Below are 18905 nucleotides of genomic sequence, written 5' to 3'. Positions count from 1 at the left end.
TTTCCGCATGCATTGTTGTTTGAAAAAATCATATAAAAATCATATAATTCAAAAATTTTCAAAAATTTCATGTTTAAATTGAGTCGGAACGTTTGAACATTGACGTTACTTTGAATCCTTACTTGAGCCCTGCATATTCTTGACATTTAGTTGGCGTGATCATGTGCATAATCTACGAGTTTTTGTTTCTTCCTTATCTGAACGAATAGACTTGATTCATTATGTCGGCAAGCTACATTACATTCTGAGGTTAGAGCTTTTTAAACTGGTGACATTCATGACCGGTTTCATTTAGGATGTGAGTAGCACTCTCTTTAAGACATGTAACATCAATTTGCATAAGCATGAGTCTAGTCTTCTTAATACCTGTATGCATTCGGTCTGTGGATGGTGACACGTGTTAGGAGAGGCAGTTCCATTTATTTCATTCTACCCATGAGCCTCACATAGCCAAATTGCCTTTTTGTCCTATCAACTACTTTCTATAATACTTCCTACCCTAGCTGAGCTAGTAAAGAGTAGTTCTCGGAATGTTTTACTGCAATATGGTTATTTCATCTGATTTCAGAAGATTGTGGAAGAATTGAAGAGAAAGAAAGAAAGAAGGAAAATGTCGAGTTGTTGAAAAAAAAATGATGAAAAGAAAAAAAAAAGAATGAAAAGCGAAAAATGCGAAAAAGAAAAGAAGAAGAAAAAGAAAGAAAAATTACATATGAAAAAGAATGAGAATTGTATAATGATTCACACTCCCATGTCTTATCTATATTTTATGGGGAGTTGACGATTTTTGGTGTTTTGTGAGTTTAGTGCATAATTTTGCACCGTTTTATCTTGCTGTCATGAGTACGAAGTTGGGATGCAGTTTATATTTGGATCCGTTGTTGCTAGCCTGGCTATTAACCCCACATATCCAAATTCATTTTAGCCCCTTCTTACCCATTACCTCACTTACCCAAATGTAAGTCCTCGGCACGTGTCTTGGTCATTAGTATGGTTGGAATGCATATGTACGGTTGTAGAGACTTTATTCATGTTAACTGCATGCATGTTCTTAATAGGTCGAGTTAGGTGAGTGTCTGATTTCTTCCTATCTTTCACATATATACTCACCTTGTGCCTGATTTTGAGTGACGAGCGACCCGTGAGAGTCCGATATTTTTTGAGTCTTGCAAGGTCGACGGTTCAGTAAGTTTGAAACATTAATTTAACTCGTTTGCACTTTTCACTGCCACTTTGTCATGTTATCGCATTAAATTGGTTCTAGTGGATGATTTGTAGCTGATGCGTTGGTCCCGTTCCATTGTTCACCCTTAGTTGCATTCATATTTTCTTGGGGACAAGCAAAGGTTTGGTTTGAGGAGATTTGATGCGTGTCTTTTATATAAGGTTTTCACCTCATTTTTACACGTATTTCTGTGCTTTTTATGTAGCATCTGGCTACAAATACCCCCGAATATTCTACTTTGGTCCGTTATTTGTAATTTGCAGGAATTGACCGAAGAGGAGCTAAATCGAGCCTTAATTGTCCCAATTGTATGCATTCATGGAAAATAAGGAGCCGGAGCTTGGAAATCTAACACTTGGAAGACGCGTGAGCTGAGTTCGGGAAGCAATTCAAGTCCTAACGTGCCTATATAGCTCGATCGAGTGGTTCACTATTCGATCGAATGCTTTATGTACTCAAGACTGGTCGATCGACCAGTTTAAGGAGCCCATCGAGGAGTTTTTGCAAGAGGTGCTCGATCGAGTAGATTACTTCTACTCGATCGAGTGGTTTGGTGATGATCTGTTCGATCGAGTAGATTACTTCTACTCGATCGAATGGTTTCTTGTGTTTTAGTCTAATTCCGCCTAAATTATTTATGGGCTTTTGTAATTAGTCCATAGATTAGGTTTGAGAATGGATTTTAGTATAAGACTGGGAGAGTAACTACGTTACTTGGCTCTTCTCTCTCACGTTGGTTTTACTCTAGTTCTTGTTACTGTTCTTTGGATTTTGCCCTTCTTTTACTCCTTACTACTCGGATTTGGAACACGATTGGTATTATCATTCTACTTTTATTCCTAATTTTATTTATTGCTTTAATCTCTTCTTCTCTTTAATTGTTATCATAGTTGTTTTATTGGAATCCTAATTAGTTTTATCACCATGTCTAGTTTTAATTATCAATTCGTCATTATCGATAATTCATTGGTTATGAGTAGCTAATTGTCCTATGCTAAGACTATAGGGGATCCGTAATATGAAGGGAGAGTAATCGATTTATTAGGTTAATCTTTGTACTCTTTGTCTTTGTTGGTTAAATGCTGCAATTAATTGTAATTGCCTAATTGAGTCGACGCAATTAGACCTTTAATTCTTAGTGATCCTTGACCTGGACCGAAAGGTTGGAAAAGGTAGACTAGTAGCGAACAATAGAGTATTGCAGTGAGGGCGAAAGTTAAGCTGTTTACACTTTAGGGTGAATTAAGGACCGAAAGGTGACGTTCGCTACCCCTTAGACCGCATTTGCATTGACTTGAGACCTAGATTACTCGACCGGATGATTATGATGAACCGATTGTCTTAGCTGTTCTACTTTATCTGTTTAATTCCTCCCTTTTATTCTCTTTCCCTTATTCTCTTTAGTTTAGAAAATCACATTTTATAAACCCCCAATTTGGTTACTTGACGAACTTAGATTTAGCTGACATTTTCCTACCTCTCTGTGGATTCGACCCGACTTCCCTAGCTATATTAGTTAGAGCCAGTTGGTTATTTTTGACAGGTACGCGACAGACGTGTCAAAGGAATACCTCTCCAAGGTGCCTTCGAGATCCTGAAATCAATGGCATCTGGAGAGACGACGTTGAAGATGTCTACCTTGTCCCAGAGAAAGAGAAACGGGTGAAAGAGATCAGTCACCTTACCCGGTCCGGACGCCCCTATCAGAATCCGAACAATCCAACGGTCGTTCCAACGACGAATGACCAAGTCTTCCCGGAAGTAGACACTCAACCGAGGGCTCCTGAGAATTCAATCCTTAAACAGATTCAGAAGGCAAAAGCCGAGATCTCAATCTGGTAACTGATCGCAACGTCGTTTGAGCATCGACAGGCTTTGCTACAGGCCTTGGGAAAATTAACCGTGCCCTCCACCTCTTCCCCTGAAGAAATAGTGGCACATATGACAAGGGACGCCCTTGACTTGAACAACCCAGTCGTCTTTTCTGACGAAGATATCCCTCCCTTCGGAGCCAATCATAACCTTGCCCTGTACATTACCGTACAATGTCTAAAGAAGAATGTCCCCATGGTCCTTGTGGATGACGGATCCGCGGTGAATGTCATTCCCTTCAAGACTGCTCACAAGCTGGGTATTAAGGAAGCTGATTTGGTCCCGACAAATCAAGGAGTACGCGCCTACGACGGCACTCGTCGCAAGGTCGCGGGGCTCATCACTTTGACCGTCGCAACCGGACCGCTGGAAAGACAAACCAGTTTTCAAGTGGTCGACATCGACGCCTCTTTCAATATGTTCTTGGGACGTCCCTGGATTCACGCCGTCAAGGTGGTTACCTCAACTCTCCACCAGTAGATCAGGGTCCCCTTCAACGGGAAAACGATCACAATTCCTGCTTCCCCGATCAAAGATGTCATGAGAAAGGGAATAGCCTCCCAGGCCATTGAGGAAGATGATAATGAAATGTGGGGATTCCAAGCTGTGAATGCCATAACTGATGAATCAACACCCTTTGAGTGTAACCTGTTTGCCAACCTCACAGTCAACCGCATCATGATGCGCCAGGGTTACTTCCCGGGTTTGCCCCTCAATCCACTGAAGAGCACCTTACCTCCCTTGAAACAGGCTAAGGTCCCCAACATTCCCTTCGGGCTGGGATTTGAACCTACCGATGAAGATATCCAGGAGATGAACCTCCTAGTCCGAAAACGCAAGAAGCACGGAGTTATTATCCGTCCCTATCATCTGACCCTCAATGGATACTTTGTCCCCGAGGGAGAGTCAGAGCTCTACCATGGCTTTCCGGAGCCGATCTATGACTCTGTGGCCAAGGCTAGGTACCCGGGTGTGGAAGTCTTCCAGGACTGCTACTTCATCCCCAATAACACCGAAGCTGCTTCAACCGAGTCTAAGCCGTCGTCATGCCTCGATGGACAAGCTGTCACTCTCCTCTTTGGGGAAGATAACATTAAGCACCTCGACTATGAGAACATTATCAACATCGCCCTGAAGGACAATCAATTTGACCCAACCGCCTTGATCTCCGACACTGACACAGAGTGTAACACCCCCTCATACCAAGGTGCCTTACCAAGACCACCCTACCATGAAAGTGTGTTACCATCTCGGTTGCCCGAGGTTAGTACATATCAAAAGCGTCTGAAATGAGCACATTTATTAAAGTACCATAAAGTATAAAGTTTACATCAACCGAATCCCAAACTGTTTCAATAAAACAAAACAAATGTCTGACAACTGAGAAATCAAACTAAGACTCGGACGGTGATGCTACGACCGGTGATGACAACTCTCCCATGACTGCCCCAAGCTCACCAATAGCAATACCTGTCAAGTTTGCTCACCATCCCCGAATGGATCACAGCAGATTCCACAAACAACAACGAGGTCAGTATTACTCAATCACTATAAGACAAATAACCACGGTAACCAGCTGATCATCCTCCAACCCCAGTCTCCCGATCTCACACAGTAACCGACTACACACCAAAGTGTGTAGCCCTGCCATATTACCCATCGCAACAGGTAATCCTCGCCGCCAGTGGGTGACCGCAGCCAATCCCACCTAGTCCAGCTCATCAACGAGCGACTAACAATCCCTGTCCCTTAATGTGCACATCCCCTCCCGTGGCGGGTTCCATGGAGGGCGAACTAGGGTGTGAAGCCACTCCCGCAAGTGACTCCACCACAATCACAAACACACAGCATCACAGCTGTCACAATATCTCCACACCAACACCGTCACAACAACGCCCATACTCCGATGATCAGCAGATAACAATAGTTACAAAACAATCATGTCTTAAACAATGAACAGTAAACTGAGTAGGGAAAACCCTACCTTAGCAATCAACAGTAGAACGGAAACCGAACAATTAGAAAGGCTCCTCTATGAAGTCTTCTCCTATACAATAACCACATAACACAATTACACATTGCACAATCCCCCATATTCCCCAATTCCATATATACAGTAACCCCAAAAGAATACAAATGACCAGGGAATGAAACTTACCAACAGTAGAATAAGAGACTACACGCAAGGACCACAACGATTTGCACACACAACGAGATTAGGGGATGATTAGGGAGTGATTAAGGAGTGATTAGAATAATCGTAAAATGATTAGGGTTGAAAATGACGTTTTAGAAACTGACGTTGAATATAAAATAACCCTAAACACTTCCGCATCAAACCGCTAAAATAACACTCGCCAGACCGGATACTCGGTCGAGTAAAGCTATACTCGGCCGAGTATCCTCTACTTGGTCGAGTATTCTCCATACTCGGCCGAGTATTCCTCGGCAGAACCAAAACAGACTCCACAATTAACACTACTCGGCCGAGTAGGCTCTACTCGGTCGAGTATACAACTTAATAAAATCCGTAGTATTACAGTCTTCCCCCCTTAAAAAGAACTTCGTCCCGAAGTTCACACTCCAACCTAAAACAAAACACCACAAACACAAAAGACACACCACAAAACACATAAAGACTTTCCACTCAAACATTTATCAACTCAAAGAACTACACAAGACACCACAAGACCCACCAACTCGACTCAAAATAAGACAAAACACAACCGCGACCATCTCCTACCCCCCCTAAAAAGACAACGGTTACGTCCCCGTAACCAAACATTCCTGATAAAAAAGGTTAGGAAAACGTTCTCGCATAGCTTCCTCGGGTTCCCATGTGGCTTCTTCCACATTGTGATTAGACCAAAGAACCTTGAGTAAGACTGTCTCACCATTCCTTGTCTTACGAACCTTGCGATCAAGAATCTCTTTAGGAACCTCAGCGTAGGACAAAGACTCATCAAGCTCGATGTTCTCCATTTCAAGGATATGCGATGGATCACTCACATATTTCCGAAACTGGGAGACATGGAAAACGTTGTGGACTCTATCCAAAGCTGGTGGTAAAGCTAATCTGTAGGCTACCTCGCCTATACGGTCCAAAATCTCATAAGGACCTATAAACTTCTGACTTAGCTTACCTTTCTTCCCAAACCTCATTATACCTCGCATAGGTGACACTTTCAAAAGGATTTTGTCACCTACTGCGAACTCAATGTCCCTACGGTGTAAATCGGCATAACTCTTCTGACGATCTTGAGCTGCTCTCATCTTTTGCCGAATTAACTAAACTTGCTCAAACATATCTTATACCAGCTGTGGCCCTAAAACCACCGTTGTCTCGTAACTATCATCCCAAAGAACCGGACTTGGCATTTCCGACCATACAAAGCCTCAAAAGGTGCCATCCCGATACTCGTATGATAACCGTTGTTGTATGAAAAATCAATCGTGTCAAGCTGTCTTCCCACCCCCTCAAACTCCATGACACATGCCCTCAACATGTCCTCTAAGGTCTTGATGGTTCGTTCTGTCGACCATCGGTTCTTGGGATGAAAGGTCAGACTCATCTTCAAGGTTGTACCCATCAACTCCTGCGAGCTTCTTGCCAAAACTTGGATATGAACCTCGCATCACGATCGGAAATGATATCCTTGGGTATACCATGTAACCGCACCATATGCCTCCCGTAACCCATGCACCGCATCTTAGACCAAGTATCTTTCATAGGAACAAAGTGAGCTGACTTGGTTAATCGATCAACAATCACCCAGATCATGTTATTACCTTGCTGTGACCTAGGCAATCCCACAATGAAGTCCATAGAGATTGACTCCCACTTCCACTCGGGTATTCCAAAGACTGTATCTTACCTTGTGGTCTCCTTTGTTCATCCTTGACCCTCTGACAAGTCAAACATCTGGCCACAAACTCAGCTACCTCTTTCTTCATGTTTGGCAACCAGAAAGTCTTCTTAAGGTCTTTGTAAAGCTTGTCACCACCCGGGTGAACCGAATAAGGAGTGAAATGAGCCTTCGTCAAGATCACTCTCCTCAACTCTGTATCCTCAGGAACACACCATCTCCCATCAAAACGGACACTCCCATCTGTATGGATAGAAAACCTGGAAACTGTCCCACTCTCTACTCTTGACTTCCATTCCTGAATCTTAGGATCAAGCTCCTGTTTACTCTTGTTGTTCTCATATAACTCTGGCTCGATCGTCAAATCCCCGATGGTATCTCCCTTCCTTAACATAAAGATCCCCATCCTAGACACCTCATCCTTCAGCTTCAGCAAGGACATGGCTGTACATAGCGAATGAACGCTCTTCCTACTCAGAGCATCTGCAACAACATTAGCCTTACCCTCGTGATAGATGATCTCCATATCATAATCTCCGATAAGCTCCATCTACCATTTCTGTTGCATGTTAAGCTCCTTCTGAGTGTAGATATATTTTAAGCTCTTATGATCAGAAAACACCTTAAAGGTTGTTCCATAAAGACAATGCCTCCAAATCTTAAGAGCGAAAACAACTGCACCTAGCTCCAGATCATGAGTAGGGTAATTCTCCTCATATGGCTTTAGCTAACTCGAAGCATAAGCTATGACTTTCCCTGCCTTCATCAAAACACAACCAAGACCATTCTTTGAAGCATCGGTATATACCTCAAAGTTCTCACATCCCTCCGGCAAAGCTAGCATAGAAGCTGTGGTCAAGCGTTCCTTTAAAGTCTGAAACGCTGTCTCACAACTCTCATCCCAAACAAATCTGGTCTCTTTCCTCATCAAGGATGTCATAGGCCGTGCTATGGTAGAGAAATCTTTCACAAATCTCCTGTAGTAGCTAGCAAGGCCTAAGAAACTCCGAATCTCAGCAACATTCTTAGGTGATTCCCACTTGGTTACGGCCTCAATCTTACTAGGATCCACAGACACCCCCTTCTTAGATATCACATGACCCAGAAAAGCTACCTCCTCCAGCCAGAACTCGCACTTAGATAGCTTGGCATAAAGTTGATTCTCTCTCAGAGTCTGCAAGACTATCCTCAAGTGCTCCTCATGTTCTTCCTTAGTCTTAGAATAGACTAAGATGTCATCGATGAAAACAACCACAAACCTGTCCAAGAACGGTGTAAAGATCCGATTCATCAAGTCCATGAAAGCTGCTGGTGCATTGGTCAACCCAAAAGGCATCACCACGTACTCATAATGACCATACCAAGATCGGAACACTGTCTTAGGAATATCCTCATCTGCTATCCTCAGCTGGTGATAGCCCGACATCAGATCAATCTTGGAAAACACACCTGCTCCACTTAGCTGATCAAACAGGTCATCAATCCTAGGCAAAGGATACTTGTTCTTCACCGTGACACGATTGAGCTCTCTGTAATCAATGCACAGTCTCATACTCCCATCTTTCTTCTTTAAAAAAAGAACTGGGGCTCCCCACGGTGACACACTAGACCTGATATAACCCTTGCTTAGCAACTCATGTATCTGCTTCTTCAACTCAGCTAACTCTTTAGGTGCCATACGGTAAGGTGCTTTGGATATCGGACCTGTCCCTGGTTTAAGCTCCACACTGAAATCCACATCCCTCTTGGGCGGCAAACTCGGTATCTCCTCAAGAAAGACATCATCAAACTCTCCCACCACAGGGTATCTCAAAGAAATGCCTGCGGCTCTACTCGGCGATCTCTCACATGACAGAGAATCAAGGGGCACTTCTTCCTCATACATGACTTTAAGGTCATCACAGCTATGAACTTACACTTAGGTTTTACCACAAACCCTCTATAGGACACCCTAACACCCTTAGGACCCTTTAAGGACACTCTCTTTTGCCGACAATCTATCTTGGCATCATACTTACCCAGCCAATCCATCCCGACAATCACCTCAAACCCATCCATAGGAAACTCTAACAAGTCTACCGGTAAATCTATCCCTCCAACCACCATAGACACTCCCTTATAAAACTTGAGACATGACATAGACTCCCCTGAAGGTATGAACATATCATCTTTTACAACCTCAAACTTCCCCAAACCCATGGACATGGCATGGCTCTTAGATACAAAAGAATGTGTAGCCCCTGAATCAAACAAAACAAAGGATGGTACATTATGAACAAGAAAGGTACCGGTAACTACATGATCATCATACTGCGCTTCCTGTTTGTCCATCATGAAAAGCTTCCCACTGTTTTTCTGTCCTCCACCCCGAACCGAAGCATTGGAGGTACTTGGCTTGGTCGCCGAATCTTGGGTGGTCTTTGTTGTTCGACGCCGATATGATCCACCACCACCGCGGTTGTAACCGCCCTGGTTGCCCTGTCCATCTCTGTTGCCCCATGAACCTCCCGGTCGGTTACTAGCAAAACTCGAGTTGGCCCCCGAGAGAAATTCCTCACGAGATCCCGATCCAAAGGTCTGGGCCTGTAAATCGTGCATTCCCGTCTCCTATGGCCAACACCACCACAGTTGAAGCATGTAAGGTTAGAGTTGTCATTCACACTCCGACCTCCATTCTTTCCCCAGCCACGAGACCCCCCCGAGAAATCAGCTCCACCCGAAAAAGCCTTTGCATGGTTGAAGTTTTCCTTCTTGTTGCCCGACCGATTGTTTTCAACTCGTCCCTTCCTCTTTTCAAGAAGAGATCCTCTCATTGATCTCTCTTGAGATATCTACCATTCTCTCGGCTTGGCCCGCTCTTAGGTACACTTCCTTAAGGTCGTAGCAACCCCACTGGCATACGACTCACGATCTTGGCGAGATAGACCCCTCTCAAAATGGAGAGCCAAACCCTTCGTCCCAAATGCATGTCCTCAACATAACGAGATAGCTCTAGGAACCGATGATAGTACTCAGTGACTGTCATCTCCTCGTACATGGTGAAGGAATCAAACTCGAGATCTCATCTTGTGTCGGATATGCTCCGCACAAATCGCTTCTCTCATAGCGCTCTTCAACCCAGACCACGGAATAGCTCCCAGACCCTCAGCCTGGTAATAGGCTCTGGCATCTTCCTTGACGTTTTGCCACCAAACATCAGCTTCACCTCTCAGGTAGTATACTACCTGCTCAACGATCATGTCTTCGGGGCACTTAACCATTTCCATGAGAGCTTCAATCTCACGGTGCCACTTCTCGAGCAGCTTTGGTTCCCCCACCCCTTCATATGTGGGAGGGTTGAAGCGAGCAATGATGATGCTAAGCTGAGTAGCATCCACCGGCTTCTCATTCCCCTTTCCCACATTTTTGAGAGCTTCAAGGAGAGCCTCTTGTTGCTCAATCATGCGAGCAACCTCATCAAGGGTCATCTTAGAAGCTTGGATCTATGCGGGGGTTCTTTTGGGCGGCATTTTGAGCTGATAAGAAACAAAGAAACGTAAGCACAAAAGCCTACGACTCAAAATGTATAAATCTTCCGCCAAAGGAACACTCGGCCGAGTATAAGACGATACTCGGTCGAGTAACGACTACTCGGTCGAGTATCCCAGATACTCGGTCGAGTAATCAACTCCAGTAGCCAACGTCAAATACCCAGAACGTATACTCGGTCGATTACAAACAATACTCGGCCGAGTAGTCAATACTCGGTCGAGTAAACCTACTTACTCGGTCGAGTAAACACATACAGTAGCCATTACTACTCACTGCCAAACAACACTCGGCCGAGTGCTTGGTTACTCGGCCGAGTACTCCCTACTCGGTCGAGTACCTGCCCTGCTCGGCCGAGCCATACCAAAGACGGGTTAAAACAGTACAAGTCCCCTATCATGCTTTCTATTCCCTCAACAAACATATAACAACAGGAACTTAAATGCCACGTTATAATCATACAATCATACCAATCATTCACATGCTAAATTCACTTCACCAAATTTCACATACCCGTCCCTTCTACTACTTTTCCATTCACCATACTTACAAATTCCACATACAAATTTCCAACCATCACTTATTATCACCATGAACCTTCACATACATGCACATATAAAACATAACTCTCAACACATTTCCCATGTGATCGGCTCGAGTTAATGAGGGCCAAATTGCGACTTCGGGACGTCTCCCGAGTCTTTGCGGTAGCTCCAAACAACTCTCCCCGGATTCATTTTATTTAGACTCCCTAAGTTCATTAGATTAATTTGTTTAGGTTCCGGAATCTTTAGCTCTGATACCACTTTGTAACACCCTCTGATACCAAGGTGCCTTACCAAGACCACCCTACCATGAAAGTGTGTTACCATCTCGGTTGCCCAAAGGTTAGTACATATCAAAAGCGTCTGAAATGAGCACATTTATTAAAGTACCATAAAGTATAAAGTTTACATCAACCGAATCCCAAACTGTTTCAATAAAACAAAACAAATGTCTGACAACTGAGAAATCAAACTAAGACTTGGACGGTGATCACTACTACAAATCCAGGCAACTACAACACCCCTTTAACAACGATTATTCACGAAAATCACAATAGACGTTGTAGAATGTATGGCGCGAATTTTACTAAATTTAATTACAATGGGTATGGTTATAACAACCGTTGTTAGAAGTTTTAACAACGGGTCACACATGCACAACCGTTGTTAATAATTTGGCGCAAAATTGACGCAAAGTTAGTGAAAAGTAATCACAACGGGTACTTTTGAAACCCGTTGTTAAAACTTATTTCACAACGGTTGTTGTTTTACAACCGTTATTAAAACATTTTAACAACGGTTTTTCTTTAATAACCGTTGTCAATACCTTCCATACTATAAACCACACAAACACAAATCAGCTACAGCCACAAAACACAAACCTTTATACACAAACACAAACACAGCAGACAAACACAAACACAAACACAAAACACACACTTTCTCATCGTCTCTTTCTCTCTTTCTCATCGCCGCTTTATCTTCTCGCCACATCACGTTGATTTCATCGTCTCTTACTTTCTCTAATTATCAGGTAAATCTCGCCGTCACTGTTGGTTTCATCGTCTTTCATCGTCATTATTTTCTTTTTCTAATTATTTCATTTGCATGTATGTGTTTTTATCGACCATTATGTAATTAGCTAGTAAAACAAATTAAATAAACTAAAACAAAGAAGAAGCAAGATGATAGAGAGGAATGCATGATAAACATCATTAATATATATATATATATATATATATATATATATATATATATATATATATATATATATATATATATATATATATTATCTTATCCGAGTGCCACTGTGCAGAACCCGATAAACACCAATTTCGGGATTACACCTTATCTTATCCAAATCATTTCCTTCTTCTTCCTTCTTACTCTAAACTCTCTCCCTTCTCTCTAAAACCCTCACAAACACTCTCATGGGATTCAAGCTTGATTTGGTGGATTGTTCATCCTCTTCCTTCCTTCCTCTTACTTTGTAAGTTAAGATCTACCCTTCTCTAATTAGTTTAAACCCTAACTTATGGGGGTTTTGTGTTGGGTATATTAATTAGGATATGTATTATGGGTAATTAATGGGTAAAAATAAGGGGTTTTATAGTGTATAATAGTGTAGGATGTACTTGTGATAGTATTGTGTGGTTTGTATAGGATAAGACAGTTTCATGAAACGGAATTGGGTCGGATTCGAGTAGCTTATGAAGATTGCTAAAAGGTAGGTTAATCCTACTCGGTTTCAATAATGTGTGTGCATATTTGTGTGTATTTTATATAATTTGTATATTAAGAGTCGTATTGCATCACATGGTAATGTTTGAGGATCTTGGTGAGTCTCTTATGATGTTGGAAATGCATTATAACATGATATTGGTTCATAAGGACTCAAAGAGTCGGAATAATTGAGTAATAGATGTCTATGGCATGTTGAAGAGTGTATTTCATAATTGGTTTTACTTTGATCTGTGGTGTTGCATATTATATATCGTTGTTGTTGTTGTATATATTGCAGATATGGTTGTATTTTAGGAGCTTCCCACTCCAAGAGTGATGTGCACATTAATGACTTGAGTACGGAGGGACTCATATGGTTGATGCACGGCATCTGACAGAGGATCCGGTTGGCTTCCGGATCCGGTACGTCTGGGTGTGTCCCAGTACCTTTGTGTGAGGTGTGGTATCGTGGGCGTGTCTCTGATACCAGTGATTGTGGGTATGTCTGGGCGTGTCCCGATACTAGCGTGGTGATTGTATAATCGTATGTCAATTATAGCATTGACATGTTGCATATTTATTTTCCATGTTGTGTCTTATATTTATTTATTGAAACTGACGTGTTATGTGTCTGTGTAAATTGTCACCTATTTCCGAGGTGGCCTGTGTCGATCCATAAGATATTTCTGATCATATGTGGAGCAGGTTAAGTACAAGCTGTTTGATGTCACGTGGGAGACGGGACGAGCATCGGACTTGGAGTCGAGTAGCATAGATAGATGGCTTAGATGGTAGACAAGTTGTGTAATTGATGTGACTCATATTTGAGCACATTTAGTCCCCGAATTAACCTCGTTCCCATGCTTTCTAGCATATATCAGGGTCATTTCTTATATTTAGTTTCCCATTTTGCATATTCTTTGAGATTTTGTGTCCTTGGTAGGAGAGGATTGCTAACCTTGCATTTATGGAGCGAAATGGAGCTAATGGATTGCATCTAATGACCAAGCATCGAAGAGGAGACCGACACTAGAGGCCTTAGCAAATAAATAAAGTGAAATGGGCAATGATGAAAAGATCCTTGCATCCCCAACACAATCCCCGCGGATTGTTAAGGAGCCAAACAAGAGAAGAACCCTGTGCCACGATCCGAGCGGCTTGAGCTCAGGACGAGCATACGAGAGCACGATCCGAGCGTCCCGACTGCCAGCTGTAGATACCTCATTTCTGCACCTCCCGCAAAACACCCGGTGATGATTGGGACGCATGTTTGGTACGCAGAACGATTTATGACAGTTCTTAAGTTTATCGTCAAGTGATAGCTCAAATACTTGTGTCTACCCCTTGGTTGTCATCTAGGTGTCATTACGGTCGTTTTGGCAGTAATTAGAGTATATTTGGAGTCCGGGTAAAAAACCGTCTTCATTTCCTAAAACCGTCAAATCCCGAGTCAAAAGCAATGTGCTTGTCTACGTAAGTTTAGGATGTCATAAAATGTTATGGGTTATTATCATTTTGAGTCCCATGTCACTTCTTTGGGTTAAACTTAATGTTTACATTACAAAATGTGCATTTCATTTAGCTAAAAAGACAACCCGACATTTAGGCCTGTTTTACGAGGTCATAACGACTTTTTTGGGTCAGGCCTATTTCACATAAAGTTCTAGATATTTATTTTAGCTTTCCAACGCCACCGAAATCACCTTATTCCGAGTCTTGTAGAGAAAGTTATGCCTAAAATACGACAGGCTGTCAAACGCGCTTTCTTGCGCGGGAGGAAACCGCTGGGGAAAGGATGCAGCAAGTGCTGCGCCTCTTCCAAGGGACGCAGCACCTGCTGCGCCTTTTCTCCAGGCTTTCTTTTTGTTCAAGTTTCCGTGTTTAACCTAAGTCTGTTGTTTCCGGATCTTTCTCTCCTTTCCTAAATCCTAATTCCGTGATTAGTATAAATTGAAGCCTTCGGCCTCACATATTTCTCACGCACGAGTGTCCGCCCTTCTCTTCTCCCTTTGCATTCTAAAACCACGCTCTTGGTTTTTGGCGTCTACGTGCTTGAACTTTCGACCACGTAAGTTCGGATCCTTCTGAGTACCAGCATCGTTTTGCATGACCGACCAATATGACCAACTCCACATCAATCAACTTAATCAATCTTGTTTAACTTCCTCTTAGAGGGCATTTTCGTCGTACGTTCGAGTCGAGCATCACTAAATGTTAACTAAGTTAATCTCGTTTCGTCAAACATGTAAGTCTGAGGGTGTAAATCCCATCTTTTACTATGTAATAATTATTGTAAGGTTTACGTCAAAAATATATTCAAAACCGATTTATAAAACCTTTATTCAAACCCTTTTTAACGGATTAATGGGAGACAGATGTCGAGAAGGAACGCAAAGAATCGCTGCGCGCCTCTTGAAGGGGACGCAGCACTCGCGCGCTTCTCTTCCGAGGTCCGCCGCGATTCTTTGCTTTCCTTCTTCTTCCTTCGTCTTTTGTTCGTTCATTTATTCTTTGCTTTGTCTTTGTTTGTTCTTATTTCATTAACACGATAATTTTAACATATAATTCGTTAATAATTCATCTTTAAATTCCCGACTTAAATCTCAAGTAATTCATATTTGCGGGTTTTCGTCATTAAAATCAATCCGGGTTTTGGAGATTCGATTCATCCATATCAAATCTCTGAAATTCATCTTTTGTATATTTTCATCTGTTAATTATCGTCATCATCATCAATAGTTTAGCTTTAATAACCTAACTAGTTTGTTAATTTGTAATTAACCTTGTAATTAATCTTGTAATTAATTTGTCCTAATTAGTTTTATCTCATGTTTTATTTGTTTTTATGACCAATTCACATATAAATAATATGTTAATCCACTTCTATCCGAGTCAAATATCGATAATCAAGCATTAAATTCACCAATGAACATTAACGATATGCAATTAAAACTTCACGACCATAATTCACCTCAAGAATGCATTTACGCAGCGAGCATCTGCGCCTCTTCCAAAGGACGCAAAGACTCATCGCGCTGTTCCGGGTTGAATTCTGCCCCTGAACTTCCGTTGTTGCTTTGACTTAGTTATTATCTTACGTATTAATTAACTATTACTCGTATTATCACCGGTAATCTGTTCGTTAATTTATTTTCCCTTTCTTTTTCTCAAACCATCCGTTTTAAGTGTATTTTCGACGTAGATCAATTAACCCGTTGTAATTATTGCAATTTTCAATTATTGTATTTATTTCTTTATCATATTGTTTGTATGCTCTCACATGGAATCAACCTAAATTTCTACCTCGACATTAACGCATGTTAAATTATGTGTTTACCGACTTAGTTAATTCTCACATGTTAGGATAAATCAAATGGATGTTGCATAGCATGCATATAACCTTCAACATATCGAGTATAGACGATTTTCCCTAATCATTAGTAGAGGCCGCTATCGAGGCCATGTTCATTGGCATCCACGAGAGTCATTATAGACATAGAATGCTAAGGGTAACGAGTTCTTAGTGTCTATGTCACTACTTTGTGTCTTGACATGACGCGAAGTATTCGAACGGTTTCCAATTTTCCACAATAAATTGGTGGCGACTCCACAAATGCAAATCTTGCTCGCTTTTCTCCCGAGCGACACCCCCGTGGGCTTGCGTCCACAGTTTGGCGACTCCGCTGGGGATTAATACACTTACGTGTTGCCAAGGGTGAAACTTGAACAAGGTTAGGGATAGTTTGTACAAGACAGTTGTCGGTTTTCATAACTCGATCTTCCTAGATCGTTTTATTCGGCCTTCCTAGGCCCAACCCAACCCATTCGACCAATCATCCCGTCTAGACGGTCCAAATTCTTATTTGTGCCTAAGGATGGATAACGATTGACGTCAACCATACCATGATGCTTACTCCTGTTTGTATCAAGGGCTTTCACTACTCGAGGAAATGGACTAGGAATCGGCCTTACTCCTGTTTGGTACGAGCCTCTCCACAGACCCCAGGTTTGATTGTTCGGTATGGCAACTCACCCTTTAAACCAAAACCCTTTTAAATGCACTCAGCATACCGTTATAATGCCTGTTGTAATGCTTGTATCATATGTGATCATCATTTTCTAAACAAAACCATGACGAATTTTGTAAAATAAAAAAAAACCTTTTCAAAATGTAAATATTTTCGAAAAAAGCCTAAATTAGCGCAAAACAAGCCGAAACTCTGTCCAAATATCGAGTCAAACTTTGGGCCTCAAATCCATTTCAAAACCCGTGCAAAAAAAAAAACGAAAAAAAAGTAAAAAAAAAAAGGTAAAAAAAACAAGAAAACGAAAAAAAAAAAAAAAACGTTTTATTCAAAATATTTTCAAACCATGTAAATATAAATATGTAAATTCAATTGGGATAAGTTAGAGTCAAAATTCGAACCGACTATGTCCTAGTCGGAACTCTATCGAGTCATGAACCCGTCTTCCTTTACATTTTGGGTCTTTTAAAATTCAAGTCAAGTCCTAAGACGTCACGCCGTCAGTTTGGACCCCCTACCCCAATTCAGTTAGGATCTAAACATTTTCGACACCTCGAGTCACACGTTCCGAGGCTCAACACACGAGTCTCAATGGGCCTCATATTTGAGTCTAAACTACAGCAGTCTTCTTAACACCTATAAGCAAACCTCGAGTCTAGAATCAACATGTGTCATCAATCCCGTCAATAAGGTCAACCACATAAATGTCACTCTGTCAAAGTCAACACTCGAGTCTAAATTTAAAGTCAAGCACCGTGAATTAAAACACAAGAAGTCGCTCACGACATTTCACGAATTCGCAAGTCAAGTCTAAACCTGTCGTCTTATCCTCATACTTACTTGTCCCTTCCTGCGTTCCTTGTTTGTTGCCTTGGTATGCGTGATCCCATGTCGAATAGAGTTGTAATGCGCATCATTTCTGTCGAGTAGGAATCCAGCAAGTTCCGTCAATCATCAAGGTCACGAAGCAGTTCAAGCCACAATCACCATGTCTCTCCAAGACGTTTATGCCATGGTCCTACGAGTTCAAGCTACAATGGAAAATTTGAACATTCGCGTCCTCACCCTTGAAAATAGGATGGTGGAAAAGAACACGACACCTAGAGAAACCTCTAGTCCAGGTCGTCCAAAGCTTACCTCTTGTAATAACCATCGTCCTAGAAAGCCGAAAACAGCTGATAGGAAACCTGGGAGGCATCAAAGGGTGCTCACCGATTTAGGCATGTCTTATGCCGATGCTTTGAAGAGACTCTCTGCCCAAGGCAAGCTACATCCAATAGGGCCAACTCCGGATCCACCTTTAGAGAAACAGGTGAACCTCTGGAAGGGAAACAAATACTGCTTATATTGTGACACCCCGCGATAAAGCGGAAAATATAACTACTAAATTAAAGCGGAAATTAGGAAATTTTTGAAACTTTTAAAATTTAAAGCGCGGGTTCATTAAAATCCAAAGCATAAATAAAGAATGCGGAAATAAAGTTTAAATTATACAAACGTGATAGTCAAGGTGAGGGAAAATATATCCCTTGAATGACAATACAATAAAAGGTAGGTCCAAACAATCCTAATAAACCAACTACTAGGTCGAAGTGCTCGCTAGCTCACACATGTCTTCACCCCATGAATGCATCACTAATACCTGTCATTCATGTAAACATGAACGCCACAGTCAGTGGGGAGTAACTCAAGGTTCTCCCAGCCACAAAATGTCAAAATGAACATAACAAAGAACTAAACAGGTAAATCATACAAGATACTTACGAAAGACATGAATATCAAGTTTATATATTTAAACATGCCAATTAAATGCGATGGAAAATGATAGATCAATATTAGCATAATAGGGACTCATTATTCATGTGAAACAGTTAAGTAGGGATCAATCAATGCAAATTACAAGAATAGAAACTGTAGCCATTATTTGGAAAACCTCTTAGCAAACATTGTACGGGACGTGCTTACTAACGTCACATTCATACTTATGGCTTGCATCTCACCATAAGAACGGATGGGAACATCAATCCCGACGATCATATCGCAACTAGAGGGCTTATAGCTCACTGTTGAATCATATAGCTTATATGTTTATGTTTTGATGATGTCAAGGTGCTTTACATTC

This window comes from Silene latifolia, chromosome X (genome assembly GCF_048544455.1).
Source record: "Silene latifolia isolate original U9 population chromosome X, ASM4854445v1, whole genome shotgun sequence".
Classification (NCBI taxonomy): Eukaryota; Viridiplantae; Streptophyta; class Magnoliopsida; order Caryophyllales; family Caryophyllaceae; genus Silene; species Silene latifolia.
The sequence above is the reverse complement of the archived record's forward strand: the minus strand, read 5'-3'. Positions refer to the sequence as shown.